Below are 16,885 nucleotides of genomic sequence, written 5' to 3'. Positions count from 1 at the left end.
CCTTTCAATGGTTCCATTCCGGAAACTATGTACGCTGATGTTCCAGCTGACAGCCGGCTCATCCGGACCTACAAGGAGTTCAAGAGGTCTGGTCCAAGGGATCTCACGCCGGAAATGCTCAAATCCATTCACGATGCCGACAAGCCTGCTCCGAGAGGCAAAAAGGCAGACAAAGGGAAGCAAGTGGCAAAAGGAGCTAAAGGCCCTTCTCCTAAAAAGAGGAAGGCCACCAAAGTTGCTCCGTCACCGCAACAGAAGAGACGAAAGACACAACCGAAGCGAAAGCTGATTATCGCTTCCTCTTCCAGTGAGTCAGAGGGAGAGAGTTTGGATTCTGACGACTCTCCAAGAGGCAACACACCTCCAAGGGGCAACACACCACCTAGATCACCTACTCCTGACATGCAAATCCATACTTCTCCAATTCCCTCTCCTACTCAAACAATTCCCACTTCCATTCCCACCATAAACCCCTCTACCCATATTCCAAAACCTTCATTCCAAATGCCACCACCTATCTTCACTGATGCTACAACAACATCCACTGCAAAGGTTACAATCAACGTATCTGATACGGGGGTTCATACCGATGCAACCGAACCACCACCAGTAACCGAATCCATTCACACAACCGAAACCCAAACAGCACCCGAACCTACCCCTACTCAAAAACAAACCGAACCTACACCTACACCTACACCCAAAACCACACAACCTGAACCTACCCATACCACTACACCCCCAGCTTCACCACCACCACCATCTCTCGGTCATGCCTCTGACGGAGATAACCCTTTCCTTGGCGGGGAAAACATGACCTTTGATTCGGTCTATTACAGTCCGTTTCAAGTGCAGAGTGACGATGACGAAGACGCTCCGGTCACAAAGAAGCATCTTAAGGAGCTACATGACAAGGTCGACTTGCTCATTGCTTCTTCTTCCACCTCTCAATCATCCCTCTCTGAAGCCGCTCTTCAGAAGATTGTTGATGCCTTCTCAAGGGCTCAGCAAGATTCGGTCGCTTCTGCAACCGCCGCCATTGATGCCTCAACGAAAGCCTGTGAGGCAGCGACCGAAAAAGTCGATAAACTATTCTCTGATGCCTCTGCCCTGTTAAAGTCCTTACAGGAGAGTGCAGATGCCACAAAGACTACGTTGGAACCAATTGTTCAACAGTTGGCCACGTTTGTCTCTACAGAGTTGAAGTCCTTTGCCACACTTCGTCAATCTATGACAGACGACAACTCTGCCCTTCGTGCCTCTATTGACGAGCGCCTCTCTAAACTCCAAGAGGACCTAGCTGCTGAGAACTCATTGATGGATGTTCTGGCAAAGAAGACCACTGCCCTAAAGGTCAAGAGTGCTCAACTCTCCAATTCTCAACAACAACTTGACATTCTTCGGTCCGAATAGGAGGTCATCAAGACGTGTGTTTCGGATGTCCACTCAGCAATATCTAACATCCTTGAAGCACATGATCCGATCCTTAATCATTCTGTGAGGCGTACCCTTGCAGAAAAGCTCGCTCCTGCCCTGGATCTGTTAAGTAAAATTGAAGGGCTACCCGATTTCGTGTCCACTCCGAAACAAGGGGGAGAAAAGGAGTCTGGATCACAACCACCTCATTCCTCAAAAGCAACACACACCACCGAACCTCCTCCTGCAGGCCAAGCCTCTGGTTCGGGTGTGAAGGATAAAGGCAAGAAAATTGTTGAGGAAGAAGAGGAAGAAGACAACGAAACCATTGCCGACTTGTTGAAACGCAAAAGTCGACGCAATGATGAAGATGATAATGTTCGTGTGGCAAGAGAAGCTGAAGAAGCTGAATGCAAAAAGAAAGAAGCCCATGACCTCCTCGAGAGTAGGAAAACTCTTTTTCCTGCTTGGACTCGAGAGAGGATGATAAAGGAGGCAATCGACACCCCGAGCATCTTGTGGCTTGAACCAGTCATCTCGTTTGACTGTTATAATTTTGTCGACTCTCAGTTCGACATGCCACTTACCCGAAAGGCGTTCATCTTTCACGCCTTCGCCAACGTTGCCGAGTTCCCTCATCCCCATCCAGAGGTTGATCGGGAATTGATTGAGTTCTATCTGAAGGCTGCTCAACCTCAGTATCAAACCTGGAGCGCTCAGAAGATCATCAACGTTTGGGTCCTGAAACCGTACACTGTTGGGAAGTTTATCAATGTTCGGTTCAAGGTGCTCAGGGGATCTGCAAAAACCGAACATGCCATCTCTTTAGCAGATCTACCGAACCTCAATCCTCATGATTGGATTGTTCTGCACAACATCCTTCTGACTAATGAAGCTGAATATGTTCCGATCATCGACCATCTTAAAAGGATGTTGGTGTGCTACATCATGGAGGTTGCACTGATGGATCAGGAGATTGCAACTGTCTTCAAGAAGAAACCGAAGATCTCTCCTATTGGCTCAGCCAGTGATCTAAACCAGATGAAGATGGGAAAAATTGACCCCAGGCGAAACTCGGTCATGTTCACTAGGAGTGAAGGACAAAAATGTCTCTTTGCCTTAGCGGATAAACATCTTTATACCACTACTTGTCTAGAGCATGTGCTGGGGATCATCCACAGTTGCAAGGAAAATACAGCAGATGATATCAAGTATTTTGATGATATGATTCAGTGGTACATCCGGTTCAGACAGACGATCCTCGCGCTTATCTCACGTCTGTTTGAAACTGTAAAGAAGAAGGTTCCTACGGCTGGCCCAAGCAAGAAGTAGTGATCTCGCTCCAATTTGACGCAAAGGGGGAGATTGTTGGGTAGCATAGCATAGCAGTTTTGATGTATTGCGTCTATTGGGCTCGGTTTATAGTCCAAGTTTTGTTACTCCGGTTTGGGCCTGTCCAACCGTGAGCTATTAGGGTTTTAATATAAATTAATGTGCTTGCATGCATATTAGAAAAACGATTGATAGCGATCACAATAGATCACAGATTATTTTCTTTATCGTTCTTGTAAACCCTTAATCCTCTACAGTAGAAGTTCTTTATCGAGCTCTGCTGAGGATTGTTGATTAATCATTCGACATTCTTCGATCCATACTTGAGTTGTTTACTATTTTCGTATTCTTTATTTTACCTGTTATAAGATCTAATCGATCTTCAACTTAGTTTTTAAAGCATCACTTGACACACTGAACAACCGCATCACAAATGATATCGATCTTCTGATGTGCTGATTCATATCCCTGTTGAATATGTTGAACTTCCTTCGTCATTTTTTCATGAAGTTCTCGAATCTGCATATTCACGTCTTCTCTAACCTTCTTCACTTCCTGTACGAAGAGCACATGACGCTCCTTCGTAACCATCTTTAAATCTTTCACCTCCTTCAGGAAATCAGATCTCAGAGAATTGATTCTATTCTCTGTAGAACTATCAGACTGATCAGTCTTCTCAAGAATACGGCTTTCTGAATCACGTATGAGCCCTGAAGTCTTCGACGTCACCCTGTTTTCCATTTCCTTCAGAAGAGAATCAACTTCCAAGAGATTGATTCCAGCACTTCCGACATCCGCTTGAGATTGCAAGATAGAATTCAATTTTGAATTCAATATCTTGAACTGCTTCATCGTCATCAGCATATGGTCCGGAAAATCCTCTTCTGCTTTATCAAAGGAAAGAGCTTCGAAAGTTCCTCCAAACCCTTCGTTGTCTGTTTCCTCATCAATCGTCATTGTTTTAGCAACAGGTGATGATGGATTTGGTGGATCAGTTGATTGTGTTGAGAAGATGGTGGTGAAAGGTTGATCCATTATTGATTGGAATGTAGGAGAATCAGTGGTTGAAGTAACCTGTGGTATAGTCGTTGATTCAAAAATCTTGATGTCAGCAGGCTTCGAAATCTCAGTAGACTGAAAGATTTCGACTTCTTTTGGAATATCATCTTCAGGAGTCTCAGGCACATGTTCCACTTCTTCGACACGTTTGGTTTTCTTCAAAAATTTGGTCATATCTTTAGCCCTTCTCTTTTTCGAAGATGGAGACACCGGAGCTGGAACTTCTCGAACGGTAACCCCTTGATGAGTAACCTGAGTTTTCTTCACCAATTGAGATTTTCGCTTGATCTTGATTCTTCGAAAAACCGCCGTCTTCGAAGGAATCGTTTCCTTAGATGGAGAGGCTTCGATAACCGGTGTATCATCCACTGAGGTTAAGACCGGAGACACCTCTTCGATAGTTTGAGAAGTAACGATTAGTGCCTGATTCTGTTGTTCGTCTTTCACCCCTTTTTCCGAAGAGTCACCCTCTGTCTTCTTTGACTTCTTCGACTTCTTCTTTGCTTCTTGTTGTAACATCCCAGTCACAACAGTTGTGTCAATGGATTGTAAGTATGACACCAACACGTTATTCGTGGGATCCACCTTCTTTAGCATAGCATCCGGAATGCGAGCAACTGAGGTAAAAATGGCCGGATCATCATGTACTTCCTTCGGACTCCCGTACATATGAAAAACAACTTTCTCTTCGTATTCCGGAACCTCGATCTTCTCCTTCTGATAGATATATTGTACTATCAGACTCCAATATCTTGCACAAGAAATTCCTTGCTTAGCACTGGTCTTCGAAATACTGGTGATGAACTCTGTCCATAACTGCTCAGAATAATCCACCTGCAAATCGTAGTATAGCCCAGCGACCATTGCGTAAACCTCCATCCTTCCTTTATCCAACCCCACCGTTCTTCCAGTAAGACATCAAAGAAAGATGCCAAACAAAAAATTCCAAATCGTTGGTAACCCTGACTTCTTGAAGTCACTAATACGTGTCAATGGAGGTTGGTGACCCATCTCATTGAACACGTACACCACTTGCGAAGACGTGAGTTCATCATACGGGCCAGAATTTGGAATTCCTAAAATCTTGCAAAACAATCTCTTGGAAACCCTAATTCTCGTATCTGTAACCATGGTGAATTCCACACACCCAGTCTCTTTGTTGTATGAAGCTGTAGAAACTGCCTTTGACAACCAGGACATCGGAGCAGCAAATGATTCGAACATTGCTTTAGACAGAACAAAATTCTGTAAAGCAACCACCAGCATTTGTAGTTCTTCCGGATATTTGGACAAATCCGATTTAACATGATAGTTTGAACCCTGGATCTTCAAAATTGGAACACTGATGATCTCGTCTGTTGTTGGTGATGAAGTAGTCGCCATTGTAGATGATTTTGAGAAAAGAACTGGTGAAGAAGATGTATTGCACATAGAGTTTTTGTTTTTCTGAGAGTTTGATCGCGTAAAGTGTTATAGAGTTCTGATTTGCCCTTTTATATGTAACCCTAGAATTTGAATTTGGAGCGGGATGCATTAAATGCTTGCTGACATGGCACCTTGAAACCCGGAATGTACTCATCAAAAAGTAACAATCGTAACTGTCAACACGCCTTACACGTTTATCATACACCATACGTCATCAAGAGATAGGACTGTTTGGTATTCCCCAAAAGAATTGTAACCGTCGGATGCCTTCGGAATTGAGGTCAGGCTCTTTCACTTTGGGGTTGAAAAAGCGAAGTCATTTGCCAGAATTTCGAAATCATCAGTTTAAGTTGGTTTTACTCAAGCCTCAAGGATTTTGTGTGTGCTGTGTTCCAAAAGAAATTAGATGAGAAACAAAATAAAAAAAACTTTTGAAAATTTGTGATGTCAACAATTTCTTTGTGACACAAAAACAATTTTATCCCAGGCAAAGATATCTTCGAAAATTATCAAGAGAGATAATTAACAGCTTGTGTGGGTTCCCGTGAATTACAATCGATAACTTGTAAAGAAGTTTCGAAGGGTTTCTTTTATTGGATACATGGGGTAGCTTCGAAAATTTTGTTACATATCAACCTTAAAATAAGGTGAGTAATTGTAAACAAAATTAGTTGTATGACCAGTGTAGTCAGTGACAACTTGGTTGCGAATGATATTCAAAGTAACTAGGATTTTGAAAATATACTCACACATAAATCATATTCATAAAAAAAAATTATGCTGGATCTTTTTGGGAACAAACATCGTTGTTTTCGAATGTTTGATTAAGATCACTCAAAAGAAATGAATACGATTTGGAGTATAAAAGGTACTGAAGCAAAAGCTCCGTAAGATCTGGAACATGGTTCCCCGTCAATTCCTTAATGTTTATGGTATTTTGGGTTTCACTACTATCACGGACTCATGATATTAGATCATAAACACAGATTTTTAATTTGTCTAGGTTTTGATTGGTTTGATCAAAAACCTCAAGGACAAATCTTCGAATATTTGGAATGTAAGAATTGTTTGGTTTAAAAAGATTGGTTAAGAATCGAAAGGTACCTCTGTTATATTTTGACAAAACAGAAAACTCTTAACTCATTTGAGAAGAGTAAGGTAGCTCTTGTTGATTTATGCAAATACAAGCCTTGATGGGTAGGAACTTTTCATGAGATAATTTCATCAAGGCTTTCATCTCTCACACATAGAATCATTCGAGGCTTGAGACAACATGCAGCAGCATGCTTCTAGGGACATTCTAACTAATCCAAAATATATAGAGATCATACCTTTCCTTCAAATCCAAACGCATGAATCCTTCGTATTTGAGACTTGACAATACTCACAATACACATGTTAAAACTAAAAAATGAAAAATATTTTTGGTATTTTTGTAATTTTTCAAAAAAAAAAAATAAAGACAAACTGAAACAAAATCTTTTTGGATTTTTAATTTTTCAATAAAAGAAAGTATTTTTGATTTTTCAGGTTTTTCAAAAAAAAATTAACAAAATAAAAATCTAACCTTAGTTGAAATGTGTACAAATACGAAGCATTCGAACCGTTGACTTGAACAGTAACCTCTGATTATCTTTTTCAAAACTTCCGAATGCGAAGCGTTCGAAGCGTTGACTTGAACAGTAACCTCTGATTATTTATTTCAAAACTTCCGAATGCGAAGCGTTCGAAGCGTTGACCATGAACAGTAACCTCTGAACATTGAATCATTCTTTCCGTCCATACACCAAATGATTCAGACCCATCACTCTTCGCTTTTATCAGTTTGAATAGAATTTCCATCAATCATTCCCAATCTATCTAAGATCCGAAGAAACAATTTTTCATCCAAAGCCTTTGTAAAAATATCTGCCAATTGGTCCGTTGTTTTTACAAAATGAACTTCAATATTTCCTTCTTCAACATGATCTTTAATGAAATGATATCGAAGAGCAATGTGCTTGGTCTTCGAATGCTGCACAGGATTATGACAAATTCTTATTGCACTTTGTGAATCACAATATAAAGGAATCTTTTTCATATTAATTGCATAATCTCTTAATTGACTTTGAATCCAAATTATTTGTGATGTACACGCAGCTGCAGCAACATATTCAGCTTCAGCGGTTGATATTGAAACACATGTTTGCTTCTTCGATTGCCAGCTGACCAGCTTTCCATCTAGCAATTGACACCCACCAGTTGTTCTTTTACAATCAAGACTGCATCCTCCAAGATCCGCATCCGAATAAGCTTGTACAAAGAACCCTGTTTTCGAAGGATACCACAATCCTAACGAAGTAGTGCCTTTCAAATATCGGAAAATATTCTTTACTGCTGTGAGATGTGGTTCACGTGGATTTGATTGATACCTTGCACAATTACAAACAGAATACATAATGTCAGGTCTACTTGCAGTTAAATACAATAAAGACCCAATCATGCTTCGATATAAAGAAATATCAACAGCAGATTTATCTAACGAAGGAGTTAGCTTTATACCCGTTGCCATTGGTATTCGTAACCTTGTGCTATTTGTCATTCCAAACTTTTCCAACAAATTCTTCGTATATTTCTCTTGATTGATGAATATGTCTTCCCTGTTTTGTCTAATATTCAAACCCAAAAAGTTATTAATTTTTCCCATCATACTCATTTCAAATTTGCTTTTCATCAAATCTTCGAATTCTTTAGATAATGCAGGGTCAGTTGAGCCAAAAATTATATCATCAACATAAATTTGAACAAGCATCAGATGATTTCCAATTTTCTTTCGAAATAAAGTGGGATCAACTGAACCTTGTTTAAATTTAGATTGTTTCAAAAATGATGTTAGAGTTGCATACCATGCTCTTGGTGCTTGTTTTAACCCATATACAGCTTTATCTAAAATATAAACATTATCAGGATGCTCTGAGTTTATAAAACCTGGAGGTTGTTCAACATATACCGTTTCTTCGAGTTCTCCATTTAAGAATGCACATTTGACATCCATTTGATAGACATCAAAATCTTTATGAGCTGCAAAAGCCAGAAAAATATGAACAGCCTCGAGTCTTGCGACAGGGGAAAATGTTTCTTCGTAATCAATTCTTTCTTGTTGAGAATATCCTTTAACAACAAGTCTGGCCTTATTTCGAATAATGTTTCCATCTTTGTCAGTTTTGTTTTTATAAATCCATTTAAGTCCAACAACTGACACATCATTAGGTTTTGGAATTAATCTCCAAACTTTGTTTCTTTCGAATTCAGACAATTCAGCTTGCATTGCAACAACCCAATCAGAGTGTTCCATTGCAATCTTAACTGTCTTTGGTTCAATTTTGGAAATAAAAACATGAAACATGCAGAATTCTTGATGATTGTTCAGTACCTCATTTCATGCATGAAGTTGTGCTCTTGTCATAATTCCTGCTTGTGGATCACCAAGAATTTGATCTTTTGGATGATTTCTTGTCCATTTATCCATTGGTGGATAATTAGGATCAAAATCCAAAAGTGCATCTTCGAACATAACATCTGTTTCTGATCCATTTATGGAATTTGAATCATCAGCATCATTAAAATGTTCTTCTTCAAGAATTGTATCATTCTCTAGTATGAGCTCCCCCTCGATGATTGACTCCGGTTCTATATTTTGCTCTGGTTCATTGATCGGTTATTCTTCAAGAATTTGCTCCTCTTCGACACTAACATTTGTTGACATGTTATCTCTTTCACTATAATGCTCCCCCTCAACAAAAGTATTTGAATCCAAGTGCTCCCCCTCCACTGGATCATCAGCTTGTTCATTTGGGTTTTGATTCAAATTCGAAGTTGAATCATTGTTATACTTCTAATTTTCTGATGTTTGATTATCAATTGCATTTCTTTCTGCATCGATTGCTTGATCTGAAATACCGAAAATCGAATCATAATCAATATCATTCATTTCAATTGAATCATCTATATGTGAAGAATTTTGCAAAATAGGATAATTCACAAATTTATGATTAGACTTTTTAATGTAATGATCATCAAATATCAAATTAAAAGTTTCTTCCACTTTGCGAGTTCGCTTATTTAACACTCTATAAGCAACTGAATTGTGTGAATATCCCAAGAAAATTCCTTCATCTGCTTTTGTTTGAAACTTCGAAAGATTATCCTTGAGATTCATTATGAAACATCTGCATCCAAAAACATGGAAAAATTTGACATTAGGTTTACGATTATTGATGATTTCATAAGGAGTAACATTAAACCGTCTATGAATAAATGATTGATTTTGAGTAAAACACGCAGTTGAAACAGCTTCAACCCAAAGATATTGAGGTAAATTCGAAAATGCCAACATTGTTCTTGCAACTTCACATAATGATCGATTTCTTCTCTCAACTACACCATTTTGTTGTGGTGTATAAGGAGATGAAAAATTATGTGAAATTCCTTTTTCCACCAGAAATGTATCGAAGACATGATTTTTGAATTCAGTTCCATGATCACTTTTAATTTTTCGAACTGTCTTCTTTAATGAAGCTTCCATCTTTTTGATAAAATCAATCATCATTTGAGTAACTTCGGATTTTAACCTGAGAAAATAAACCCACGTGAATCTTGAAAAATCATCTACTATTACCAAAATGTACCTTTTCTTGTTAAGAGTAGCAACTGTTGAAGGACCACATAAATCTATATGCAGGAGTTCAAGAGGTTCAATAATCTTCGAATCTATTGTGATTGGATGACCTTGTTTGTGTTGTTTCCCTACTTCGCAAGCTGCACACAAACTGTCATTATCATATTTAAGAATGGGTAAACCTCTTACCAGATCTTGTATGACAAGTTTGTTGATGTTTCGAAAATTGAGATGTGATAATCTCCTGTGCCATAACCAGCTAACATCAGCAGCAGCCTTCGAAAGTAGACACACAGCAGGTTTGCCTACAATAGGAACAATATCCAATGTAAACATATCACCTTTTCTTTTTGACTTAAGTAAAACTTCCTTAGTCTGGACATTCGAAATGACACTCCCTTCTTCATTAAAAAGAACTTGATTGCCAGTGCCCACAATAAGTTGTGTTGTAAACCTTCAACAAATGCAACTCTGTTGATAGTGAAATTTCCATTCGTTATCTTCCCATAACCCTTGACTTTGCATTTGTGATTATTACCAAACTTAACCACTCCTCCATTTTCTAGGCTTCGAAAATCACGCAAGTTTTCCTTCTTCCCAGTCATGTGACGTGAACAACCACTATCAATATACCACTTGTTATCATATTGCTTGTCACAAAGTACCTGCAATCATTGGAAAAATTTAGGTACCCAAGCTTTGTTGGGTCCATTCAAATTAGATTTATGATTCAATTGTAAAGTACAACCATTAACCCAATCATATACTTTGGTTTTGAAACTGTCAATAAATCTAACATTTTCATTCGAAGGGTCAGATATATGAGTTTTTATTATTTTCAAATTTTCACTAATTTCACCCTTCGCATCTTGAGTTTGTGATTTTTCACTTTTTGCTCTTGTGACTGGCTGCCAACCTTTAATTGATATATTTGACTCTTTGGATGATGAACTACCATTCGTTGAAGGATTAGCATATTTGTCATACGCCTCATGTATCTGTTCTTTCGAAAACATACTTGATTGGTATATCTTTCCTTTTCCTTCCAACCAATGATCAATATTTCTCTTTGTTGTTATTCCCTTTGCATATGAGACTTTGTCAGCTTGTTTCTTCAAAGGATTATAACATTTTGCTGAATTTGGAACATAATCAACTTTTGGTTTTGAAAGATATGATTCATGATAAGATGTCTTGTTTTGAAACTTTGAAGTTTGATTTCCAACCTTTTTCTAAAAAAAATTTCTTGGTATTGTAGATTTTATTTCAGTTGAAACTTTTGAATGTTTATTTGAAAACGAAGCACTTTTCTCTTCAAAAATTTGAGATTTTGATTTTTCTTTAAACACTTTTCCTCTTTTTGAAAAATTTGTTGATCTCATTTTTTATGGTTCAACAGTTTGCCAAAAAATTGTTTTCCTTGCTTGACGTTTCGAAATATTATTTTCCTTTGAAAAATTTTCAACTTGAGCTTTAAATTCTTTTGAATTTAATTTTATCACTTTGTTAATTGTTTTAACATCACTTTTAACATCTTCGTGCTTTGTAACCACATTTGCAGTTGGGACAACTTCCTTCTTTTCACCTTTTGATTTTTCAATCCATACTCTTTTTGGTTTATGATGTTGAAATTTATATGAATTCTTTGTAAGATTATTTTCAACTGTACTTTGATTTGAAAAGAATCCTTCATTTGATGTTTGCTTATTGTCTTCCTCAACCATCTTTTTGAATTCACGTTTTATATTTTCAACATTACCTGTTGTTACGAAGACTTGATTTGGGAACACAATATCATCAGTGCATTTGAAGATTGGATAAACAACAGTGTTCGATTCAAGAAAATGAGCACCTTTTTCACTAAGAATCTTCTCAAATTCTTGTGTATCCAAATAGACTTGATCAACAACCACTCGAGGAATTTCAATTTCTTTCGACTTTTTAATTGGCTTCGTATTTGAATTTTCTTCCTCATTGTCACTATCATCCGTTTGACTCTCATGTATTTCCACATATTCCATATCACAAACTTTCGAAGTTGAGGGTTTATCAGTTTCAATTTTCATTAATAAATCTTCACATTTTTCTTTCCCTTTAAATGAATTTGCAACATTTATGACAGACAACTGTGAACAATCTACATCTTCTAAATCACTAATTTCACTAATATTATCAGAATTATCTTCAATATCAGCAATATTAGTTTCACTATTAGATGTAGAATTCTCAGTCTTTTTCAAAATTCGAAGTTGTTCTGATTTAGTTAAGGTTTCATTTAAATTTTTTACTAAATCATTAGCATCAAGATAATCTTCGACTTTTGCTATTCCATATCTAAACCTATCATCTGGAACTTTGTTAAAATCAGAAATTTCTTTTTCACAATCATATGAAATACTATCAACCTTAGCTCTATCATAAGCTAAAAAAGGAAGTAATTTTCTATGTTGTTCCTTACTAATTTCACATGAATGATGTAACTCAGTTAATTTTACATACAATCTTTTTGCTGAATTACAAAAAATATTTCTTTGAGCTAACAACAAATTTATTTCTTTTCCTAATTTTTCTCTATCCTCCATGATATTTGAAACTTGCAATTCTAAGTAATCAATCCTAGTGACTTTTGAATCCAACATTTTTCTCGTCTCTAGTAATTGATCACTTAACTTTTTCGCTTCATTGCTAGCAGACACAATGATTGAATCAAAGTAAGTAACAGTTTCATCAAAAGATACTAGCTCAGAATTATAAGCAGAAACTGGAATGTTAAAAGATTCAAGAATGTTACGTACCTTGGTAGTCATGGGCGACTTATCAGTAGACTTCGAAACGAAGCATTGCCCACACACTTCGACAGTCTGTTCATCATCTGAATCCTCTTCCATTTTTGCATACATGGCTCCATGAGTTGGATTTTTCATCTCTTCATCATCTGAACCCGAAGACCATATTTGATATGTTCCATCCGATTCAATTTCACCATGAGCCACCAATGACAAATTCTTCGCTTTCTTCTTTACTTCCTCCAGTTTCTCAGTATAGTAAGCTTCATCCTTTGTTTTATTCTTCTTTTCTTCCTTCTTCCTCAACAAACAATCTACTGCCAAATGATTTGCTCCATAGCAATAATGACAATTGATCCCTGTATCACCTTTCAATAGCATCTTCATTTGTTCCATCTCATTCTTCGAATCTGTCTTCATTTCATTCTTCTTTTCCTCCAGTTTGTTTTTATTCTCAAAGCTACCCTTCGAATCTGCTCACTTCTTTGGATTAAAAGGTTTCCTAAAAAATTTCTTTACTCTATTCTTTGAGTAAAAAGCAACAGCCTCATCATCAGAATTCATCAAAAAACCTTCTTCTTCATCAGACTTCAATTTTTCACTTTCTCTTTCTGAAACCTTCGATACTAGAGCCAAAGGACCACCAAGACTTGCTATAGCTTCTTCAGCTATTTCATTAACTTCATTTTCATGAGATTTCAATTGATTGTACAAGTCATTCAAAGTTGAAGTATCAAAACTTTGTTGATTTTTCACCACCATGCTCACACTTCTCCACTCCTTTCGAAGTCCCATTACAAATATCAAATTGTACTCCATTGGTGACCTTATTATACTATAACGATTACAACGATAGATTAACTCGTTGAACCTATCATAGTATGCTTCAATAGACTCATTTTCTTTCTGTCTGAAATCTTTGAGTTCTACCAGGCATTGTTTCACAGATGTGATCTTCGTCTTTTCACTCCCTTGAAATTTGTCTTTGAGATTGTTCCAGATTTCTTTAGCTGTTTTGCATGTTCTGACATAATTGTACACAACAGGAGGCAACGCACCTCTTAATTCCCTCATACATCTCTTCTCCAGACGTTTTAAACGTTCGGTTTGATTATCAACTTCTGAACTGCATGAAGATATACCGATTGGCTGAACTTGTGCAGGTTGATTGATTTCTCCTGAGATGCATTTCCATAATTCTTCATCCAATCCGTTCAAGTAATCTTCCATACGATCTGCCCACCGATCATAATATTCTGGAATGAGCATTGGAATTTTTGTGGATGATCCAAGCAAATGAGAAAATGATGTCATCGAATTTAGATTGAATGACGCCATTGTTGTACGGACAAAAACTTCAAGATGATACTAAACTTTTGAGTATTTTGAAAATCAAATTGTATAATTCACTTTAGAATTACACAACGAACACTCGATTAACAACTATTTTTGCAGAATCAAATCCTAGATTGAGATCTAGATGAAATTTTCAAATTCAAAAAGGACGGAAACTTTTTGAATCAAACAGTAGATTCAAAAACCTTTTTGATCGAATGAGAATCAGATCACAGAAAGGATTCCTGCTTTGATACCAATTGATATGAATTGTAATCGAATTTAAAGATCAAATCATGTAAGAATTAAGAAAGAAGAAACACGATGAACACGAGAGTAAATATAATCTTTGATCAACTCATATTATGCTTTTGATTTTACAGAGTACAAATGAATTCTCTGTAAAGAGTACGTGAAAAGTTTAGTTCTCACTCAGTACAGACTCCTATTTATAGGCGTACAAAAGCATAACAAAATACTAAGGACTAGACATAATACTTCATTAAAATGCCTTAGTAAATATAACATTACATCCGAAGACTCAACTTACGAAGACTAAAGATTCTTCGTAACAAAACTAACACTTCGACTTATTACAACATTTATACCCTAACAACCTTCGGTCTTGTATGCTGCCAACAGTAGCCACGCACTATCATCCTCTAACCGCAGTGGCCGTCGTCCTAATCAGAACCGTCGTGGAGGCGGCAACTCTGACTCTCGTCGCCCGAATACTTCTAGGTCTGGTCATATGCAGCATCCCCAACCGGTTCCTTGGAACCCATTCACCTTACCGTGGCAGACTTTTCCTTGGGGGTATCCACCTTCTTAGCCTGGCTATAGACCCAATTCAGCAGCCCAGCAACGTAGGCCCAACTCACTAGCCCAATCAGTTCAACAGGTCATTCTTGGTGCCCCACCTTCCGCTACAGCAGCTGCGTATCACACCACCACCACTCTGACTCTTCGGCCTCCATGGCAGTGGTTCCCTTCAATATCTCAAGATCAGCCTACCGACCTCACTCAAGCCTTCAACTCCTTGAATGTTACTGACGGTGCGGATGCTAATTGGTATATGGACACCGGGGTCACATCACACCTTGCCTCCGATACAGGTATACTCACATCTTTTAGCAATAAGAGACACATTAAATATGTTCTTGTTGGCAATGGTTCATCTATTCCCGTTACTCATATCGGTCACTCCAAACTTTTTTTTGTTAATCATCCTTTACATCTTCATAACATTCTTGTCACCCCTAATATTATCAAAAATCCTATATGTGTGCGTCGTTTTACAACTGACAATCAAGTGTCTATTGAATTTGACCCCGTTGGTTTTACTATGAAGGATTTGGAAACTCTTTAGGTCCTGCTTGTGTGTGACAGCTCGGGTGATCTCTATCCCGCACCATCCTCATTCCACTCATCTGTTGCTCTTGTTTCCGGTAGCTCTAGCTTGTGGCATCAACGTCTCGGACATCCCGACGCTCGTGTTTTTAATCATTTAATTTCTCGTCGATTTATTTCTTGTAATAAAACTTTTAGTTCGGATAATTTCCAAGCATGTCAACTTGGAAAACATGTGAAACTTCCTTTTTATAGTTCTAATTCCATTGTTTCTAGTTGCTTTGATATCGTTCATTCAAATTTGTGGGAATCCCCTATTACTAGCTATAGTGGTATTAAATACTACATTATTTTCCTTGACCATTTCTCTCACTTTCTTTGGGTCTACCCATTACGCAAAAAGTCTGATGTTTTTTCCAAGTTTCTTCACTTTCGTGCTTTTGTCAATAATCAATTTCAAACCGAAATTAAACAATTCCAATGTGATCATGGTGGCGAATTTGACAACAAAAAGTTTCACAATCTTTTTAATCAACACGGTATCCGATTCCGTTTCTCATGTCCCCGCACTTCCCAACAATATGGAAAGTCAGAACGTATGATCCGGTCTATAAATAATGTTATTCGCACTCTTCTTTTTCAAGCCCATCTTCCGCCCACCTTTTGGGTTGAAGCTCTTCATATGGCAGCCCATCTCATTAACATCACACCCCCATCATCAATAAACAACGACATACCTTTCTCCAAACTATATAAAAAACCACCATCCTTCCTCCATCTTCGTGTGTATGGATGCCTATGTTATCCTCACCTTCCCACCCCTCACAAACTTGCCCCAAGATCTAGACCATGTATCTTTCTTGGTTATCCTAACCAACATCGAGGCTTTCGTTTTTTTGACCTTGAAACCGGAAAAATAATCATCTCTCGTCACGTTGTTTTTCAAGAAAACGTCTTTCCATATAAAGCCATGACACCCAACAAAGCAACTTCTTATTCTTTTCATGACGAACAATGTGACATAAATCCCACATCCAAGGCTTTTCGATTGTCTGAATTTCCCACCACAACCACCACCGAAATTGGCAATGAGTCTGGCAGCCATATTTCTGCCAACGACAACCACTCGGCTGACTCAGCTGTCAATAGCCCTATCACTCCACCTTCTTCTTTTTCTCACAGCCACTTAACACCACCCACTAACTCTCCACCATCTCCTCAACCAACTCACCCTATGGTCACCCATGTTCGTGCAGGTATATTCAAACCTGTCTCTCGTCTCAATCTACACACAACCACCGAGTCTCCTCTTCCTAAGTCTCACCTTCAAGCACTTCGGGACCCCAATTGGACCATTTCCACGAAGGATGAATATCGTGCTCTTATTTCTAACGGTACATGGGTCCTTGTTCCGAGACCTACAGATGCTAACATTATGCACTCAATGTGGTTATTTAGAAAGAAATATAATGCAGATGGTACACTTGAGCGACACAAAGCTCGCTTGGTAGCGAATGGTAAAAGC

Source organism: Lactuca serriola, chromosome 4, assembly GCF_051521515.1.
Source record: "Lactuca serriola cultivar US96UC23 chromosome 4, Lser_US96UC23_V15, whole genome shotgun sequence".
Classification (NCBI taxonomy): domain Eukaryota; kingdom Viridiplantae; phylum Streptophyta; class Magnoliopsida; order Asterales; family Asteraceae; genus Lactuca; species Lactuca serriola.
The sequence above is the reverse complement of the archived record's forward strand: the minus strand, read 5'-3'. Positions refer to the sequence as shown.